The sequence below is a fragment of the Diabrotica virgifera genome, chromosome 9, assembly GCF_917563875.1.
Source record: "Diabrotica virgifera virgifera chromosome 9, PGI_DIABVI_V3a".
Lineage (NCBI taxonomy): Eukaryota > Metazoa > Arthropoda > Insecta > Coleoptera > Chrysomelidae > Diabrotica > Diabrotica virgifera.
Window position 1 is genome coordinate 39294830 of NC_065451.1, and position 18063 is coordinate 39312892.

The following is an 18063-nucleotide window of genomic DNA, read 5'->3' on the forward strand; positions in this document are numbered from 1 at the left end:
ACTATATATTTACAAAATTTTCGATTTTCTAAATCTGACTGAATTGAAAATTGGGACAACTCCCATTTTTAAGTTCAGAAAAAGACTCACCCATTTATATGTCAACCATCGATTTTGGTCCAAGGGTGTAGATTTTACGGCCCTTCCTATTTAGGGTCTGTTTTTCGTTCTCGTCCCCAAAACTCCCAAAAAGTTTAAAAATTTAAGTTAAAACTTTGCGGCTTCTAATAAAACTGATCATTACCTTTCCAACGCATGTCTAATTTTGAAAATCGGTTATACCATTCAAAAGTTATAGAGCTTAGAAATGTGAATTTTTATTTAAAAAAGGGAAAATGTGGATATGTATGTATGTGTGTTTGAAAGTTAAACCGATTTGATATTTTTTCTCTGTGTTTAAAGAGGGGGTCAGTGCCGATTTAGAACCGGTGTAGTTTGTGACTTTTGACCACCCATAAGCCAGCTATAGGACTTGGTAGGTACAAAACGATATATTTTTTGGGGGAATATATTCGGATCAAGAAGAGACAGGAGAACCGCAAATACATCAAATCAATAGTGTTGACTTAAGCTTTCAAATGATGTTTAAGCCGTCAGGATCAGATATACACACGGCTCAGTATAGCCGAAAAACTGAAAAACTAAACTTTGAAAATTTTGGTTTTTCGACAATTACTCAACATTTCAACCTACGAATTGCGCCACTAACTGAGCGTTTGTAGAGGGACTCAAGACGAATCTAACGGTGTATACCTCATATCCGGGAAAATTGGAATTTTTAGGTTATAGGCTTCATAAATATAATAAAATCTATTGTTTCTCAAGCTCAATAATTCCTGTAATAGCATCAGTTATCATACTTGACCTTAGATCCATCAGATACTACTGGTCAATACGTTTCAAACTCATGTTTACTGATCAAAATCGGTTAAGCCGTTTAGAAGTTATTAAGCTACAAAATTATAAACCAATTAACGATTATTCCCAAAATGGTTTATGTAGTTGTAGTGGTTGCGACGCTAAATTTGATCTGGCAACGGGCAATATGACTTCATTTACAGGCCCTCTCAATATTTCTTTTTTCAATCTATTTCGAATAGAAAAAAATTTAGTGTACATTCGATGGACACTAGATCATTTGGGAGATAATGCAACAAAGGTGACCATTTATAAAGCTTGACGTGTAATAGATGAACATTGCATGCAACTTCATACATTTAATTTATAAATAACTTTGAAAAACTCCTGATACAAGAATAAAAAACCGCTAAACGCCGTAAAAATGAGTGGCGCATAAAATATTCCAGCTACAAAAGATCTGATATGAATGTTACGTGGCGCGAAAATGGATTTTCATTTGATGCAAAACAAAATTCTAGTTTTATTTTAAAATATTTTTCCATAATATTTGCTAAATTTGAAGTAAACGCGCCACAAAAGAGTTTCAAAATTCAAACTGTATCAAAGTTACTCTTTTGTGGCGCGTTTACTTCAAATTTAGCAAATATTATGGAAAAATCTTTTAAAATAAAACTAGAATTTTGTTTTGCATCAAATGAAAATCCATTTTCGCGCCACGTAACATTCATGTCAGATCTTTTGTAGCTGGAATATTTTATGCGCCACTCATTTTTACGGCGTTTAGCGGTTTTTTATTCTTGTTTTTATTTATACAGGGAGTTGTTTAACTTGTTTCGATTTTCATAGAAAATTGGTTATAATTTTATAAATACCTACCCTGTATAACATAATAAACCTTTATATTTTTCTGATGGGGAAGTTAAGAAGATTTCGAACATAAAATAAAATATAGGGTGTTCCATTTAAAAAACATAAGTTTGGTCTGCTACTATGTTATCGAACGCCCTGCAACATTCTAACTAATTTTGTAATATAAAGCTCAAAGTTCGCTACAATTTTTGTTACTAACTTTTATTGCTATCTATTACTATAGCGGATCTACTGAGCTTTATCACACTAATCAATCGTCCTGTATATTTTATCTTGATACTTCTGCTACCCTTAATCACGAAAGTCTCTTATCTTTTTCATACTGTCTTAGAATGTGGTTAAACTCATTAAAAGAACTAAATAATTGTCCACACTCCATAGGTAATTTAAAAAAAAAACACAAATAAAAAATAAGAAAACTCTTTACTAATCATATTAAAGTGTAAACACAACGCGATTAGACAAATTCTAACCACACTCTGACACTCGCGACTCTAGTAGAGTATAGGTCGCTCAGGTTCATGAGCTCTTTTAATCCATTTCATGCGGTGGATTGGTCCGCATAAGTCCTCTTCATTATACGTTATAGATTTTCGTGTTTTTTTGCTTTCTCTGTGATCTGTTTCCATTCTTTCCTATTCTGTATTTTTTTCTCCAGCCTGTAATTTTCATATTGGATATATCCTCTCGCAGTTGATCTTCCCATCTTATTTTCGGTCTTCCTCTAGGTCTGTTTATTACTGGCGTCCAATTTGTTATCTGCCTAATTAGTTCATCCGCTCCTCTTCTTTGGATGTGGCCAAACCATTTTAGTCTTTGTGCTTTAATGAATCTTACTATGTCTTCTCCTTCCATTAGATTTCTTATTTCGTGATTTATCAGAATTCGTATTTCTCCTTGATCTGTTTTGATTGGACCATGTATCCTTCTCATAATTTTTCTTTCTATTATTCTCAGTTTTTCTTCATCTTTTTTTGTAAGGCACATTGCTTCTGCTCCATAGGTGATGACTGGTCTAATTGCCGCTCTATATATCTTTGACTTTGTTTTCTTGCTCAGGGTTTTATCTTTAAGTAGCTTGTGGTATTTCCAGAATGCCCTATTCCCTGCCTTAATTATTCTTTCATTGATCTCTATGCTTCTTCTCTTTTGACCATCTACTGTCACTCCTAAATATTTAAAGCAGTCAACCCTTTGGAATACATTATCACTTATTCTTATTTCTTTTATTCTATTTACTTGGTCTTGATTTCTCGTACTTATTAAGTATTTTGTTTTTTTTCTGAATAATTATTAACCCCCTGATTTTTGCCTCTCTTGTCAATGTTAGCAATGCATCTTCTAGACTTCTCTTGTCACGGGCTATCAACCCTAGGTCATCTGCATACCCTATTATTTGTATAGAGCTTTGCATTATTGTCTTTTTTGTTAGCCCTGTGTTTCTAATTACTCCCTCCAAGACTATATTAAAGAGCGTTGTCGATAGGCTGTCACCTTGTCTTACCCCATGTTCTATGTTGATATTCTTTGTTTCACCATCCACCGTTTTAACCTTTGCTGTTGAGTCCTTCATTGTCATTCTGGTCAATCTTATTAATTTTGCAGGTATATTCATATTTTTCATTTCTTTTAATAGCTGTTTTCTGTAGATGCTGTCGAAGGCCTGTTGGAAATCGATAAACAATATGTGCAGTTCTATGCCATGCTCGTAACTTTTTTCGATTGTTTGCGTTAAAACGTGGATTGCATCAATTGTTGATCTCCCTTTTCTAAATCCCTGTTGATACGGTCCTAGGTTTTTTTCTGTGTATCTGGTTAGCCGATTTCTTATAATTGTTGTCATGATCTTATATGTTGTATTTAATAGCGTAATTGCTCTATAATTATTGCAAAGCGTTGGGTCTCCTTTTTTAAAAACTGGTATAATGAGTCCGTTCTTCCATTATTCAGGCATGTATTCCTTTTCCCATATTTATATTGACCATTAATTTATATATACGGTTTAGAAGGTCGTCTCCTCCATTTGCAATCAATTCATTGTTAATCTCATCTGGCCCTGGAGTTTTGTCAGATTTTAGTTGTTTTACTACTTCTATAAATTCTTGGCAGGTAGGTGCATCTTCTTCTTCATCTAGATTATCTGTTATATCTTCTTCTTCTGCGTCGATTGCTTGGTTGCTTGTCTTTATATTTTTAAAGTGATTTTCCCAATCTTTTTTGGTTATTTTGCTGGTCACTTTGCTACCGTTATATTGTTGTTTTATATATTCAAACAATTTTTTGTTGTCTCTATTATTTGTTTCAATCTCTTGCATTTGATCTGAGATCCATGTCTCTTTCTTCCTTTTATAGAGTTTGGCCGCTTCTCTCTTTTCATTTTGGTATTGTTCTCTTTCCTCTTGTCCGCTATTTTCAAGCCATTTGTTTCGTGCCAGCGTTTTAAATTGACTTTGGTATCGACATTCTTAGTCAAACCATTCTTTGGTTTTTTTATTTTCTTGAGGTCCTATGGTTTGCTCCGCAGCCTCTATGATACTCATTTTTATATTTGTCCATTCCTCTTCTACATTCGTGCCATCGTACCCCTTCAGTTTTTGTCCTAGGTCCTCTGAATACTCTTGTTTTGTTTGCTGCACTTTTAGTTTGGTTAAGTTCCACTTCCTTCTTTTTCCTATTTTGTTATTAGATTTGATAACTTTCATCTTTATTTTGGCTATTAAGAGTATGTGGTCAGTGTCAGAGTTTGCTCCTCTAAAGGATCTCACATCTTGTATTATCTTTGTCCATTTTTTCGAAATCAAAACATGATCTATTTGGTTGCCATCTGATCTCCCTGGTAACATCCATGTTATCTTGTGTTCCCTTTTATGTATAAATTTCGTACTGACTATATTAGGTATTTGTTGCTGCTGCCAGATGGCAAACTTTTGCCCCGTTATCCTTTGTGACATTGTGGATCGTTTCTTTACCTGCTACATTTTAATTGTAGCTCTCTTTTCCCACTTGCGCGTTAAAATCTCCCAGTATTATTAAGATATCGTTCCTAGGAATATTTTCGCAGGTTTCTTCTAAAAGTTCATAAAATTCAATTTTATCTTGTTGATCTGCTTCCTCGGTAGGTGCGTAGCAGTTAACTAAAGATATATTGGCTTGTTTATTTTCGATTCTGATGTAGGAGATTCTTCCACTAATAGCTTTGAAATGTATAACTTTTTCTCTCATTCTTTTGCTCACCATAAAAGCCGTTCCATTTTTCCCTTGTTTGTCTTCACCTGAGTAATACATAGTAAAGTTTTTCTTCTTAACTGTTCCTTCATTTTTCCATCGTATCTCCTGTAGTGCTAGTAATTCTAGTTCGTATTTTTTCATTTCTAAAGCTATTTCCTGCATTTTCCCTACTTTTAGCATTGTCTGGATATTCCATGATCCAAATTTAATGGGTTTAGCTCTTTTAGGACTAATACACGCGGCTCAAATTAGCGTGTACAAAAAAAAAACCAGTCAGAGTGCACGCTAAATAGTAACGTCCGTCACTGACTTGATGACGTTTAAGCGTGTACCCATGATACTATAAATAACATTTATTTATATTATTTATAGTATCATGCGTGTACCTTGTTATAATAACTTTTTATAATGCCTTATAATGACATTTTTGAGTCCCTTCTATTAAAACATTATTTCTCCATTGATACTTTATGTTTGGGCTTAAATTCTTATTTTTACTTTCCACAGAAACTTTACCCCAAGTTTCAGACAAATCGGAGATCCAAAAGTTTTTTCGATCCAAAATTCAGTGGTTTGAAATGGAATCACTCATGCTTTTAAAATTATAACACATTGTATAAAATTGGATCAATATAAATTTTATTGCTCATTTTCACAAATACATCATTATTGAGAAGGTTTTAACTACTTTTTAATAAATATTTTTAATTAATAGCTTTAATAAATTGCATTAATTATTATAATAAGTACATCATTATTTCAGACGGTATTTATTTTGTGTCATTATTATTCAGACTTATTTATGCTGTTTTATTAGAGTGATAACTAATAGGTCCTGATCCCGCGTGCCAAAAAAGTTTATTAATAGCATGCTGAAAATTCCTTAATAGCTTAACGGTGCCTAGTCGGACCAACTTTGATGTATGGGAACACTGGAATAGCGGAAATTTCAATTGTGGAAACGGTATTTTAATTGTGGAACGTGTCATCCTGACAAGTTTATGATTGTGAAAACTAGCAGTAGTGGAGTCACTGAAGGCTTTTACCTTCGATTTCGTTGAACCTCTATCAATTTTCATGAAAATTGGTGAGTAGTTAGAGGATACCTCAAGCAACAAAGGTGACATGATGCTAACTTGCTCTTTTATCTTGGGGGTGGAAGCCACCCCTTATCGGGGGTGAAAATTATTTTATCAAAAATAATACCATAAATCGATATAGCGATAAATTCTAAGTGAAATTTGTTATATAAAGTTATTAATATTAATCAATGCTTTTTCAGTTATTAAGGATCAAAAATTTCATTTTTTCGTAAAAAATGCATGTTTTAAAGCTGTTTTTCACGTACAACTCACAAACTATAAGCTTTTACAAAAAATTGAATACATTCCCCATTTAAACAACTAAACTAATGTTAATGTAAAGTGAGTAATGAGTAATTGAATGTAAATTTTTTTCGACGGGTACTCAAATCTAAGTATTCAAGCTGAAATAACGGGAAAACGATGCATTTTATAAAATAAATATACCTGCTAAACTCTTGTCTAAGCACTTAGTATTACCTATCAAATAAGCTCAAGAAGAAGTTAATAACAATAAAATTAAGCAAGTTATGATGAAAATAAGAGAACCCTTTCGAATTTTTTAGGAAAAAGTTAAAAATTTCTTTATATTAGCATAAGTAATAATTTCAACAATTTTGACCGGTGTAGAATACAAATTTGTTAAAAAAAGATATGATTTAAAAAAATCTGAATTTTTAAAATTATCGTAGTTTTCATTTTCTTTTGATAATAACTCCAAAAATACTCAATATACGTAAAAAATGATAACCAAACTTAATTTTTGCTGTATAATATATTTTACTTTTTTTTATTTCTGTAGCGTAAAAAATAACCGAGGTAAAAACGTTTGAAGCTTAAATTTTGCTGCGAGAACCATATAACCGGGGCTATTTACTCTTTTATTTTTTAAAAAGTAAGCGGTTTAAAAGATTAAATTCGACGTCGTTTAATTGCCCTTGAAATTAACTTTCAAACAGTTTTTAGGTAAACCTGATATCCTAAAACTTAACGGAGTTATTTATAAAAAACCATAACATCTTTTGGAAAAAAATTTAAAAGATAAATTTTGAAAAATTTTTAGAGCATAAATTTTAATTCTATCAACTTGTTCGAGGACTCATTTGATAGATATTTCTAAGTACTTTGACAAATGTTTAATAAGTTTATGTTATAAACTGCACCATTTTCCCGTTATTTAAGCTTGAGTATTTAGATTTGGGTGCTCACCGAAAAAATATACATTCAATTACCTATAACTCACTTTCAGTTAACACTAAAAGGTTTTTCTGGTAACGGGTTTATTTCATTTTTTATTAGCTTTAATTTTGGTAATAATAACTTTTTTATAAAACTTATTTTGTTAATTAATTTTTGAGTTAATTATGAAAAATCGGTTAAAAACATGCATTTTTCTCACGAAAAATTATAATCTTCGATCTTTAATAACTCAAAAACTTTTGATTTATTTTAATAACTTGATGTAACAAATTTTGCTTAGAATTTGTCCCTCTATCGAATTAAGGGATTAGTTTTAATAAAATAATTTTCACCCCCGAGAAGGGGTGGCACCCATCCCCAGGGTAAAAGCGCAAGTTGGCAGCATGTCACCTTTGTTCCTTGAGGTATCCTCTAACCACTCACCAAATTTCATTCAAATCGATAAAGGTTCAACGAAATCGGAGGTAATAGCTCATATCCATCTTCAGTGACTGCACTACAGGACATTTTTAAGTTTATTCGATAGCAAACTTTATATAATATATGAAAAAATGTTTGTCCGACAGATATGTTGGGGTTGGGCTTTTTTAAGTCCGATACTTAGAACATGTCAAATGACAGGAATTGTGTTGTTGGTAAATAGCAGTCTGATTTTTGGATGAGAGTTTTAATGAAAGGGTAACAAATCAATTGCAAGTTCTGTATGACAAAATACATAAGACGATTTTGTAGTCTGACGTTCGAAACGTGTAGCCTGTTCTACAATTAAGACTTCCCCTGTTCCAGTGTTTCCGTAGATCAAAGTTTGTCTGACTAGGCACCTTTAAGCTCTTAATAAATTTTTAGCTTGCTATTAATAAACTTTTTTTGGTACGCGGTATCCAGGCTTATAAGGATAAGACATTAAAAAATATATTCTGTCTGTGCTTTTAAAAAATAAACTGATTGTGAATATGATTCCTGGACCCATGATGCTGCACTTTTGGAACACACAATTCTATACAGAGAATGCGGCAAAATAATTTAAAATTTTGTTAGTAATCGGTTACCACTTTTTCAATCAAGATTGTGGTTGTACACGTTTTTTAAATTTTAAATGTTTTTGTATCTGGTGTTTTTTCTTGTAGGGATAGTGGGCCACCTTAAGACGCGTGCACTATGAGACAGTCGCAATAATTTTCAAACTACGCGCTTGAAATGACAAGTGTTCTACACTTGACGTTCCCGAAAACGGAGTCGCACAAGCCGAACTGAACCGACTACGACTACGTAGGTATACGTGGTATGAATAGTACGAATGGATTATTATAAGGCCCGGTCTCTTCACCTCCGATTAACTATTTATTGGGAAATTAATCCGGCAGATTACATGTAAATCTGTCAAATAAACCCCCGAATAACTTTTATTCGGAGGTGAAAAGACCGGGCCTAAGTATTTTAGAAGTTCTTTAAAAGTATTTAAGACATCGTTTATTTTAAATCATTATTCATTATCACCTAATATATTATTCTGAAGCTATTTCTTTGTGGCATTTATGTAATTTAATAAACTGTATTTATGCAGGGCCGTGCGGTGCTATGATGCGGTGAGGCAGCCGCATCAGGCGGCATCACAAGGGGGCGGCATAATCAGTAAAATCAAAATACAAATTGAGCCATTCACTAATTAAAAATATATATATAGGACTAAGTTTCAGCCGAAGATATTTAACTGGTAAAGGTTTAACAGAACTTATTTTGACAAATTTGGGAAATTAGTTCTTGATTTAAAACGGCTCAGAGGACAAGGCTATGATAACTGAGTTAATATGAAAGGAATACGAAATATGCCACCTTCGCATGCCACCTTAGTCATAAATGATGCAGCGTCTTCTTCTACAGAAGCAACAACCTTTTTTGTATTATACAAGAACTGTACACTTTTTTCTGGTTTTACAAAGCGTTGGGAAGTTCTGAAAAAAACATGTTTCACAACTAACACTAAAACCGTTGAGTACTACTAGATGGATAAGTCGAATATATGCATTGAAACCTCTAAGATTTCAATTTTGTGAAATATACAATGCCTTTAGCCATATATAATGCCTATATAATATATTCTAAATAATAGAAGACGTCAACAATGATTCAGAAACTAAAGTCAAAGCACGAGGATTGGTAAAAAATATTGAAAATTATAAATTTATATGCCGTGTAGTTCTTTGGCATGATGTTTTATTTTATGTAAATTCAGTCTCGAAGATGTTGCAACATGTAACTATAAATTTGTCAGATTGTGTAAAAATGCCAGAAACTAAGGAAAAAATGAAAATTTACTGACAATTTGGCTATGACCAAATGAAAATTACTGATAATGAAATTGCAGAAAATCTTGTAAATAAGTTCCGAATTTCCTGCTGAAAATGAATATTGAGGCAAGAGAAAAATGCGTCAATTTGATCTGTGGATCAGCTCTCAACAGAAGAAGATAAATTTGAAGTAAATGTTTTCATCAATATTTTAGACATTGCCTTTAATTCTTTAAATGATCGATTTTCGCTTTGTTAGAAACTCAATAAAAATTTTAAATTTTTATATGATACTTTTAAATTGAGGGATATATAAGAAAAGGGAAAAGCGAAAGATGATAAAATACTAGAAAAATACTAGAAAATCTTCATTCAATACTTTTCATAGAAAAAGAATCGGATATAGAGGCGATTTTCTAGAAGAATTATTGCATGATTTATCCCAAATGATACCATACTCTATGAAACCTTTAGAGATTTTGAGCTATTTGTGCCAAAGTAAAGAATAGAATAAATGTTATAAATGTCACCGACGTGCGTTTTTTCTGACACATGCAATTTAATGCGTTAGAAAGAAATCGAAAACTGTGACGCGCTGAAAGATCCTCATGAGAAAAAGCATACATATTTCATTTAATTTAAGTATGTTTTGTTTTTAAAATAAAAGTTTTCGTTCATTTTGTGTAATTTTATTTAATAAAAATAAATACTAGTATTAAGTTTCAATAATATTTAAGGGGCGGCATTTCGAAGACTTGCATCATATTGAAAAGATGTACCGCACGGCTCTGTATTTATGTAAACTTATAAGATTTTTAGAACTTCTAAAATACTTATAATCCATTCGTACTATTCATACATTCATACCGCGTATACAACGAAAGATCAAAGATCGACAATCTGGTTGTGCTTGTAGTCGACTCAGTTCGGCTTGTGCGACTCCGTTTTCGGGAACGTTAAGTCAGTTCTACAGAGTATTCGCCGTTAACGGTCAGTCCAAGGTTGCCAGGTCTGGTGAAAATTCACCAGATTTGGTGATTTTCTAACCCATTTGGTGATATGGTGAAAACTTTTTTAAAAAGCTTAATATCTGGTGATTTTTTGACCTTATCTATATTATATTTTTTTATTTAAAAAGTACGATTATATGTTTTTTATTCGTTATTAAGAATTGCCTAATTCATATAATACAAAAAGTCTAATTTTGTAATATAAAATGATCCGCCTCTGTGGTGCTCAACCGGGGATTTCCCGAAGTTTACGCTACTCTTGCAAGTGTTCACGCACTTCCAATAATTTATGTCTTGGTTTTATAAACAAACCAGTTCAGTTAATATCAACATATCAATTTAGCAGTTTTATCTTTCTTGTGTCAGCTGTAGAGTTTTAAGTGATTACTGTTCTTCATATTTTGTAGTTTTGTCACGTTTTGTGTTGGTTTGATCATCTAATAAACTAAAATCTCAAACGTTCTTAGGAACTATTTTTTCAATTTTAATTTGTATTAAAAATTTATTAGCATAAGCAAAAATTACTAGGTTTCCAACAAAACAATTTTGTATAACACGCTCGATTAGGGTCGTCTGTCAGGCCAAGTTTAAGACATAAAACGTTAAGTTTTAAATAATCTACATTGTCGGGATTATCAGTACCTTTTATAAAAATGAACACCTACATTTTACATTATATTTTACAAAAAAAATCGTTTCATTTGTATTCTGATTATTGTTTTATTAGGTTTGTTCCAACCCTTCACATTACCGTTCTCGAATGGTTATTGGTTACGCGTATGCGCATGCGCAAAATTATGTGCAGCAACACATTTTTCGTTACTGCGCATACTCATAACAATCTGGTGATTTTTAGCAAAATCTGGCAACTTTTTAAGCAATTGTCTGGTGATTTTTAGTTTTTTGACCTGGCAACCTTGGGTCAGTCAGTCGTCCTCGTGTTGTTTAGGTACGCGCACGCATCCCGAGAGTTTTTTTTACACGTGTTGTTTGTTTTCGAAAGAGGTAAGTTTTTTATACTAAATATTTAGGAGTTATAAAATATTCCAGATGTGATATTTTTAAAATGTTGTTGATTTAATTGACCAAGGAGACCTTCTTTTATCTTCTGCTGCGATTGTCTGTTTTGCTTTGCACGATGTTTTGCAATATTAACGACCGTTATTTATAATGTATTATGGGCCTTCTGAGACAAATGTTTTGGGCCACCATGGGACGTGTCTCAAGGTGGCCCACAATGTTGAAACCTAATCTGAAATTATAATTTTTTTGTTACAGATGTCTCGTGATCGAGAAAGAAAACCTAACAAAGGATTGTTTAGCGCAGAGACTATATAAAGTGCTGTAGCTGATGTATTAAAACATAACTTTAGCCTCAGAATAGCAGCTGAGAGAAATGGCATTAAACATCAAACATTAGCGGGATACATAAAGAAAGCTAAAGAAGCTCCCAATGAGGTATTATTGTATACACCCCACTACGATACTCGAAGGGTATTAAATGATAAACAAGAATTATTGCTTAAAAATTACATAATACAATGCAGCAAAATGTGTTACGAAAAGTCTACAAAACACGTGAGGCAACTAGCTTACGAACTCTGTCTGCATAACAAAATTCATATACCTCAGAAATGGGAAGAAATGAAGTCTGCTGGACTTAACTGGCTTCATGGTTTCAAAAAGATACATCCCGAACTCATTATCCGCCAACCGGAAGGTTGCAGTTTTTCCAGGGCTACATCATTTAATCGTTCTAATGTGGATGCATTTTTTTCGAAATTTAGGGGAAGTTTTAAAGCGTTTTGATAGATTTTCTGAAGGCACACGCATTTTCAATTTAGATGACACTTCGACCACAACTGTACAAAAGTAGTCAGATTCTTGCACCTGAGGGAGTAAAGCAAATAAATAAAATTACAAGCGGCGAACGAGGTATATTGGTTACAACGTGCTGCATTATCAGTTCAACAGGTTTGTAAATTTTACAAAAGTATGACTTCCTACAATACTTAACATTTTCTCTGTTTCAGGAACTGCTCTACCTCCTGTCTTGATCTTCCCAAGAGTTAATTTTAAGCATCACATTATGTTAAACGGAGCACCGGCTGCTACATTAGAAATTGCAAATCCCTCAGGATGGATAAACTCTGAATTATTTGTAGATGTTATGCGTCATTTTATACAACACTCCAACAGTTCCAAAACAAATCCAACATTACTGATCTTGGATAATCATGAAAGCCACTTCTCCACTGAGACACTAAATTTAGCAAAAGACAACGGAGTTACCATGCTCACTGTACCGCCACATTGTTCCAACGAATTGCAGCCACTGGATGTGGCTGTTTATGCTCCATTTTAAACATACTATAACAGTGCTATGGACTCATGGATGATGAGGAATCCTGGAAAGCCAATAACAATTTTTCAAATCGCGGAATATGTCGGATAGGCCTTTGATAAATCTATGATAGCCAGCAACATAAAGGCAGGTTTCAAAAAATGCGGAATAGTACCTTTTAATCAACACATCTTGGATGAGAGTGACTTTTTGATTAGTAACGCAACCGATAGGAATGAAATATGAGGGGGAAATATATTAGAGAAGGGTGTTAAAAATGGTAAAGAATGCCAGCCAACCTGCAGCAAAAATTTGACAAATAACCTGGTTTTCATGGCAATGAAGAAACTAACGAGAAACGTCTACTTTTCAGAAGTCCAGAACAGTTATTTGGTTATCCGAAAGGAGGACCCCGAAAAAATCTTAAAATGAGAAGAAAAGGCCGAAGCAAAATTGTAACTGATACCCCCGAGAAGTTAAAAATCGAGGAAAAATATCACGAGAAAAGAAGAAAGGAAGCAATTGCTCTCTCTAGAAGTACCAAGAGAAAATTAACAGAGAGTACTTCAGCTGGTGCATTATCATCATCCAGTGACACTGACACTGATTCATTTGTGCCTGATTCCTCAGATGCCGAATCATCTACAGATTTTGAGTTTGATCGTTATCAGGATTTGCCTGAGATTAATTCTTATGTGCTGGTAGAATTTCGTGATAAAAATCAGTTTTTTATGTAGCGAAAATTATTGAAGTACACGATAACGACTTTAGTCAAATTTTTGCGTCATAGTGCTAAAATTAAAAATACATTTTTGTTTCCTGCTGTTGAGGATATATCGCATGTCAATCAAACTGACGTTAGATGTGTGCTGCCACTAATTCTTAATTGCGGAAGTACAAAACGTCAGAAGTCCTTTATTTCATTTGGCGTCAAGTCCGATAATATAGACATTCGTTGTGAATATTGATTTAACTCGTTTTAATATTAATGTTTATATCTCGTTTGATATTTTGAATAAATATATAACGAATATTTTAAAGAATTTTAGTTGTGTTGGATTTGTCTCAAGGTGGCCCACTACTTGGGCCAGGTTGAGACAAAAACGTGTTTTTAAAAATAATTAATAAAAAAAAACTAGTTTGTGATTACAAAAGACTGCTATTTTTGTTTGATTATAAATGGATTCAATAATTGTACTTTGAATTTGCACTAAAAAAATGAGTAACAAATAGCTTGCTTATATCATCAAAAATATGAAAAATACTTCAACGTGGCCCACTCTCCCCTATAATTAAAAAATAGTACTCAAGACGCCGTACACCAGAAATGATAAATGTTAGTCGTGCTGCAATAAATAGAGCTTGGACCAGACATAAAATCTATGAAGTAATTAAAAGACAATCTTATAGTCTGGGCTGATTATCGGAGAATAGGCCATTTTTGGGAAAAGTTATTTACCAGCAATTTTATTACTGGAATCGAAGCTTATGATTATATATATTAATAATATAGGTATGCCAAGTCCGCAGATAGTGTGCTACTTTTTTTATAAACAAAATGGTGCCCGAAAATCGTGTTTTTTTCAATTTTTGCTCTATAACTCCGAAGATTTTAACTTTACAACAGAAACACTCAAATAAAATTTCACCGAAATTAAATTCTGCATAGAGATATGTTTTTCCCGACCTGCTAAGACGAAAATTTTCCTCGGAAAATGCGGGTTTTCCCAACAGAATCTTTAATTTTCAAATAAAGTTTTAGATAAGTAATTATTTACCAAAAATTAAATAATTTGATTCCTCTCGCTCTTCTTAGGTACTTCATTTCCGTCGCTTGTATTCTGCTCTTCTGCCTCTCTGTTATTGTCCACGATTCGCAACCGAAGGTGAGTATGGGTCTATATATTTCCTTAATTACTTTCATTTTTGTACTTTGCGCTATTTCCTTTTTTCCTATAAAAGTTGTGTTCATTGCATAATATGAATTTATTGCTTTATCTATACGTTTATCGATTTCTAAACCTTGTTTACCTGAATCTTCAATTTTTACACCCAGGTATTCGAAGCTTTCAACTTGTTGTATATGTATACCATTGATCCGAATATTCTCGTTTTTTTAGTTTCTCCTACTACCATTACTTTTGTTTTTGTTAGGTTTAGTTTCATGCCATTTTCTTCTAATATTTCATTCCACGTTTGTAATTGTTGTTGAAGGTCCTTTTTCTTTGCTGCCATTATAACGATGTCATCTGCAAAAGCACATTCTGATATTTCGATCGGTTGCAAATTTTTGTATCCTACAAATAGGTGTTTTGTTCTCTGTCTACATTTTTTAATTATTTCGTCCATAAACAACGTAAACGATGTTGGACTTAGTCCTCCTCCCTGTCTTAGACCATCTTTTGTTATAAAATTTTCTGACTGGAGGTTTCTCCACGCGAACACAGTTCGTCGTATTTTTATATAGACATTCGATATTCTTCCTTAGTTTGGTTGTTATTCCTCTTTGTTCCAGAAGCGACCATACTTTTTGCCGAGAAACAAGATCAAACGCTTTTTGTAAGTGGATAAACGCAAAATATGCTTTTTCCCTTTTGAGTTTCGTTTTCTCAATGATCTGTTTAATAGTGAAGATGTGATCTTGCACACTTCTTCCTTTTCTAAAGCAACTTTGAGATTCTGCTAATGTATCGATTATCTTTGTCAGCTTTTCTTGTAATATTTGTTCGTACAGTTTCATCGCCGAGCACAAGAGCACTATGCCTCTATAGTGTTTGCATTCCTTTTTATCTCCAGATTTAAATATGGGTAGTATCAACGAGATCTTCCATTCTTCTGGTATTCTTTCGGCTTTCCATATCTTGTTTATTAATTGTAATAATATGTGTTGTCCTTGTACCCCTATACAGGGTGTAACAAAAATACAGGTCATAAATTAAATCACATATTCTGGGACCAAAAATAGTTCGAATTAACCTAACTTACCTTAGTACAAATATGCACATAAAAAAAGTTACAGCCCTTTGAAGTTACAAAATGAAAATCGATTTTTTCGAATATATCGAAAACTATTGGAGATTTTTTATTGAAAATGGACATGTGGTATTCTTATGGCAGGAACATCTTAAAGAAAAATTATAGTGAAATTTGTGGACCCCATAAAAATTTTATGGGGATTTCGTTCCCTTCAACCCCCCCAAACTTTTGTGTACGTCTCAATTAAATTATGATTGTGGTACCATTAGTTAAATTCAGTATGATTAAAACTTTTTAGCCTCTTAGTATTTTTTCGATAAGGCAGTTTTTATCGAGTTGAGGCTTATTTTTCAATATGTTTACATAAATATTTTATGGGGGTTTTGTTCTTTTAAACCCCCCAAATGTTTGTGTACGTTCCAATTAAAATATTACTGAGGTACCATTAGTTAAACACAGTGTTTTTAAAACTTTTTTGCCTCTTTGTATTTTTTCGAAAAGGCACCTTTTATCGAGATGTGACTTCTTTTTTAATATGGTTCAAAATATCCCTAAAAATGTAAATCATAAATAAATGTTCATATTATTACCAAGTCTCCATAATCGTACTTAACCATATACAAATATGTGGTGGATTTGACAAATATTCGAAATATCTCGATAAAAACTGACTTTTCGAAAAAGTACTAACAGGCAAAAAAGTTTTAAAAACATTGTATTTAACTAATGGTACTACAATAATAATTTAATTGGAACGTACACAAAAGTTTGGGGGGGTTTAAAGGAACAAAACCCCCATAAATTTTTTATGGGGTGTCCAAATTTTACTATAATTTTTTCTTAAGATGCTACTACCATAAGAATACCACATGTCCATTTTCAATAAAAAATCTCCAATAGTATTCGACACATTCGAAAAAATCGATTTTCATTTTGTAACTTAAAAGGGCTGTAACTTTTTTTATGTGCACATTTGTACTAAGGTAAATTAGGTTCAATCGAATTATTTTTGGTCTCAGAATATGTGATTAAATTTATGACCTGTATTTTTGTTACACCCTGTATATTTGATCATCTTCGTTGTTATTTTATCATGCCCTGGTGACTTTCCAGTTTTCATTTTTGCCAGTCCTTGTGTAAATTCTTTCCATGTTATTGCAGTGTCTTGCGTTTCTTCTATGGTTTCTCCGCTATTTGTCACGCTAATGGTATACTGTGGTGTTTCGTTTCGGTTGATAATAGTTCTTGAAAATACCTTTTCCATCTTTCCATTATTTCTTCTTTTTGTGTCAAAATGTTTCCTGTTTCGTCTCTAATTGTCAATTGAACTGTATTTTCCCCTTTTTAACGTTTTCATGGTCTTATAAAACAGCTTTTGGTTACTTTTACTATCTGATTCTAGTTTTTCCCCGAATTGTTTCCAGCTTTCTTCTTTTGCATCTTTTATCATATTTTTACTATTTTTCGTTGTTCTTTATATTTTCCATACGTTTCTGTTGTTATGTTTGATAGGTATATTTTCCATCTTTTTTTCTTTTCCTTTGTTTCTGATTTAATTTGTTCATTCCACCATGATGTCTGTTTCCGGTTGCTAGTTGTTCTACTTACGCCGCAAGCCTCTCTGCATCTCTCATTCCTAATAGCCTTTTTTCAATTTCTCGATTTATTATTTCTTCATATTTAGTTCTCACATTTTCTTCTGTCAACTTTTAAGTTCTTATTGTTTCAAATTCTACTTTTCTTTCTTTATTTATTTTCTGCTCCTCGTTCTTCATAATTTGGTGTTTAATTTTTCTTAGCGAAATCTTTATGAGCTTTTCTTAATAAGCAGAAATCGTCGAAGTACTGCTGGAACTCTAAAAATAAGTTGGTAGAAACCATGAGAACAAAAGTAAATACACAAACTACACGTAATCGACTTCACAAACATAAGCTGAATGCAAGAACGCCAACTAGATTACCTCCTTTAACGCCTACACATCGTAGACCTATACGCTTGTTTGTAGAAGAACACATGAATTGGACCGTGGCACAATGGAGTAACGTGATGTTTAACGACGAGTCCAGATTTCTTTTAAATCATGTTGGTAGATGTGTTAGAGTCTGGAGAAGACCAGTTGGGAGCTTTTTGGATTTCACGATTCAAGAAATCCAAGCTTTTAACGGAGGTTCGATTATGGTTTGGGGTTGGATAACTTTTAATG

General features: G+C 32.8%; 1 protein-coding gene across 1 annotated transcript in view; it reads left to right on the forward strand.

Moving 5' to 3' along the window:
• The window catches only part of LOC114332825 (lipase 3-like), a 105081-nt gene that overhangs the window by 66951 nt on the left and 20067 nt on the right, over positions 1-18063 (forward strand). The gene's annotated exons all lie outside the window — the stretch shown is intronic.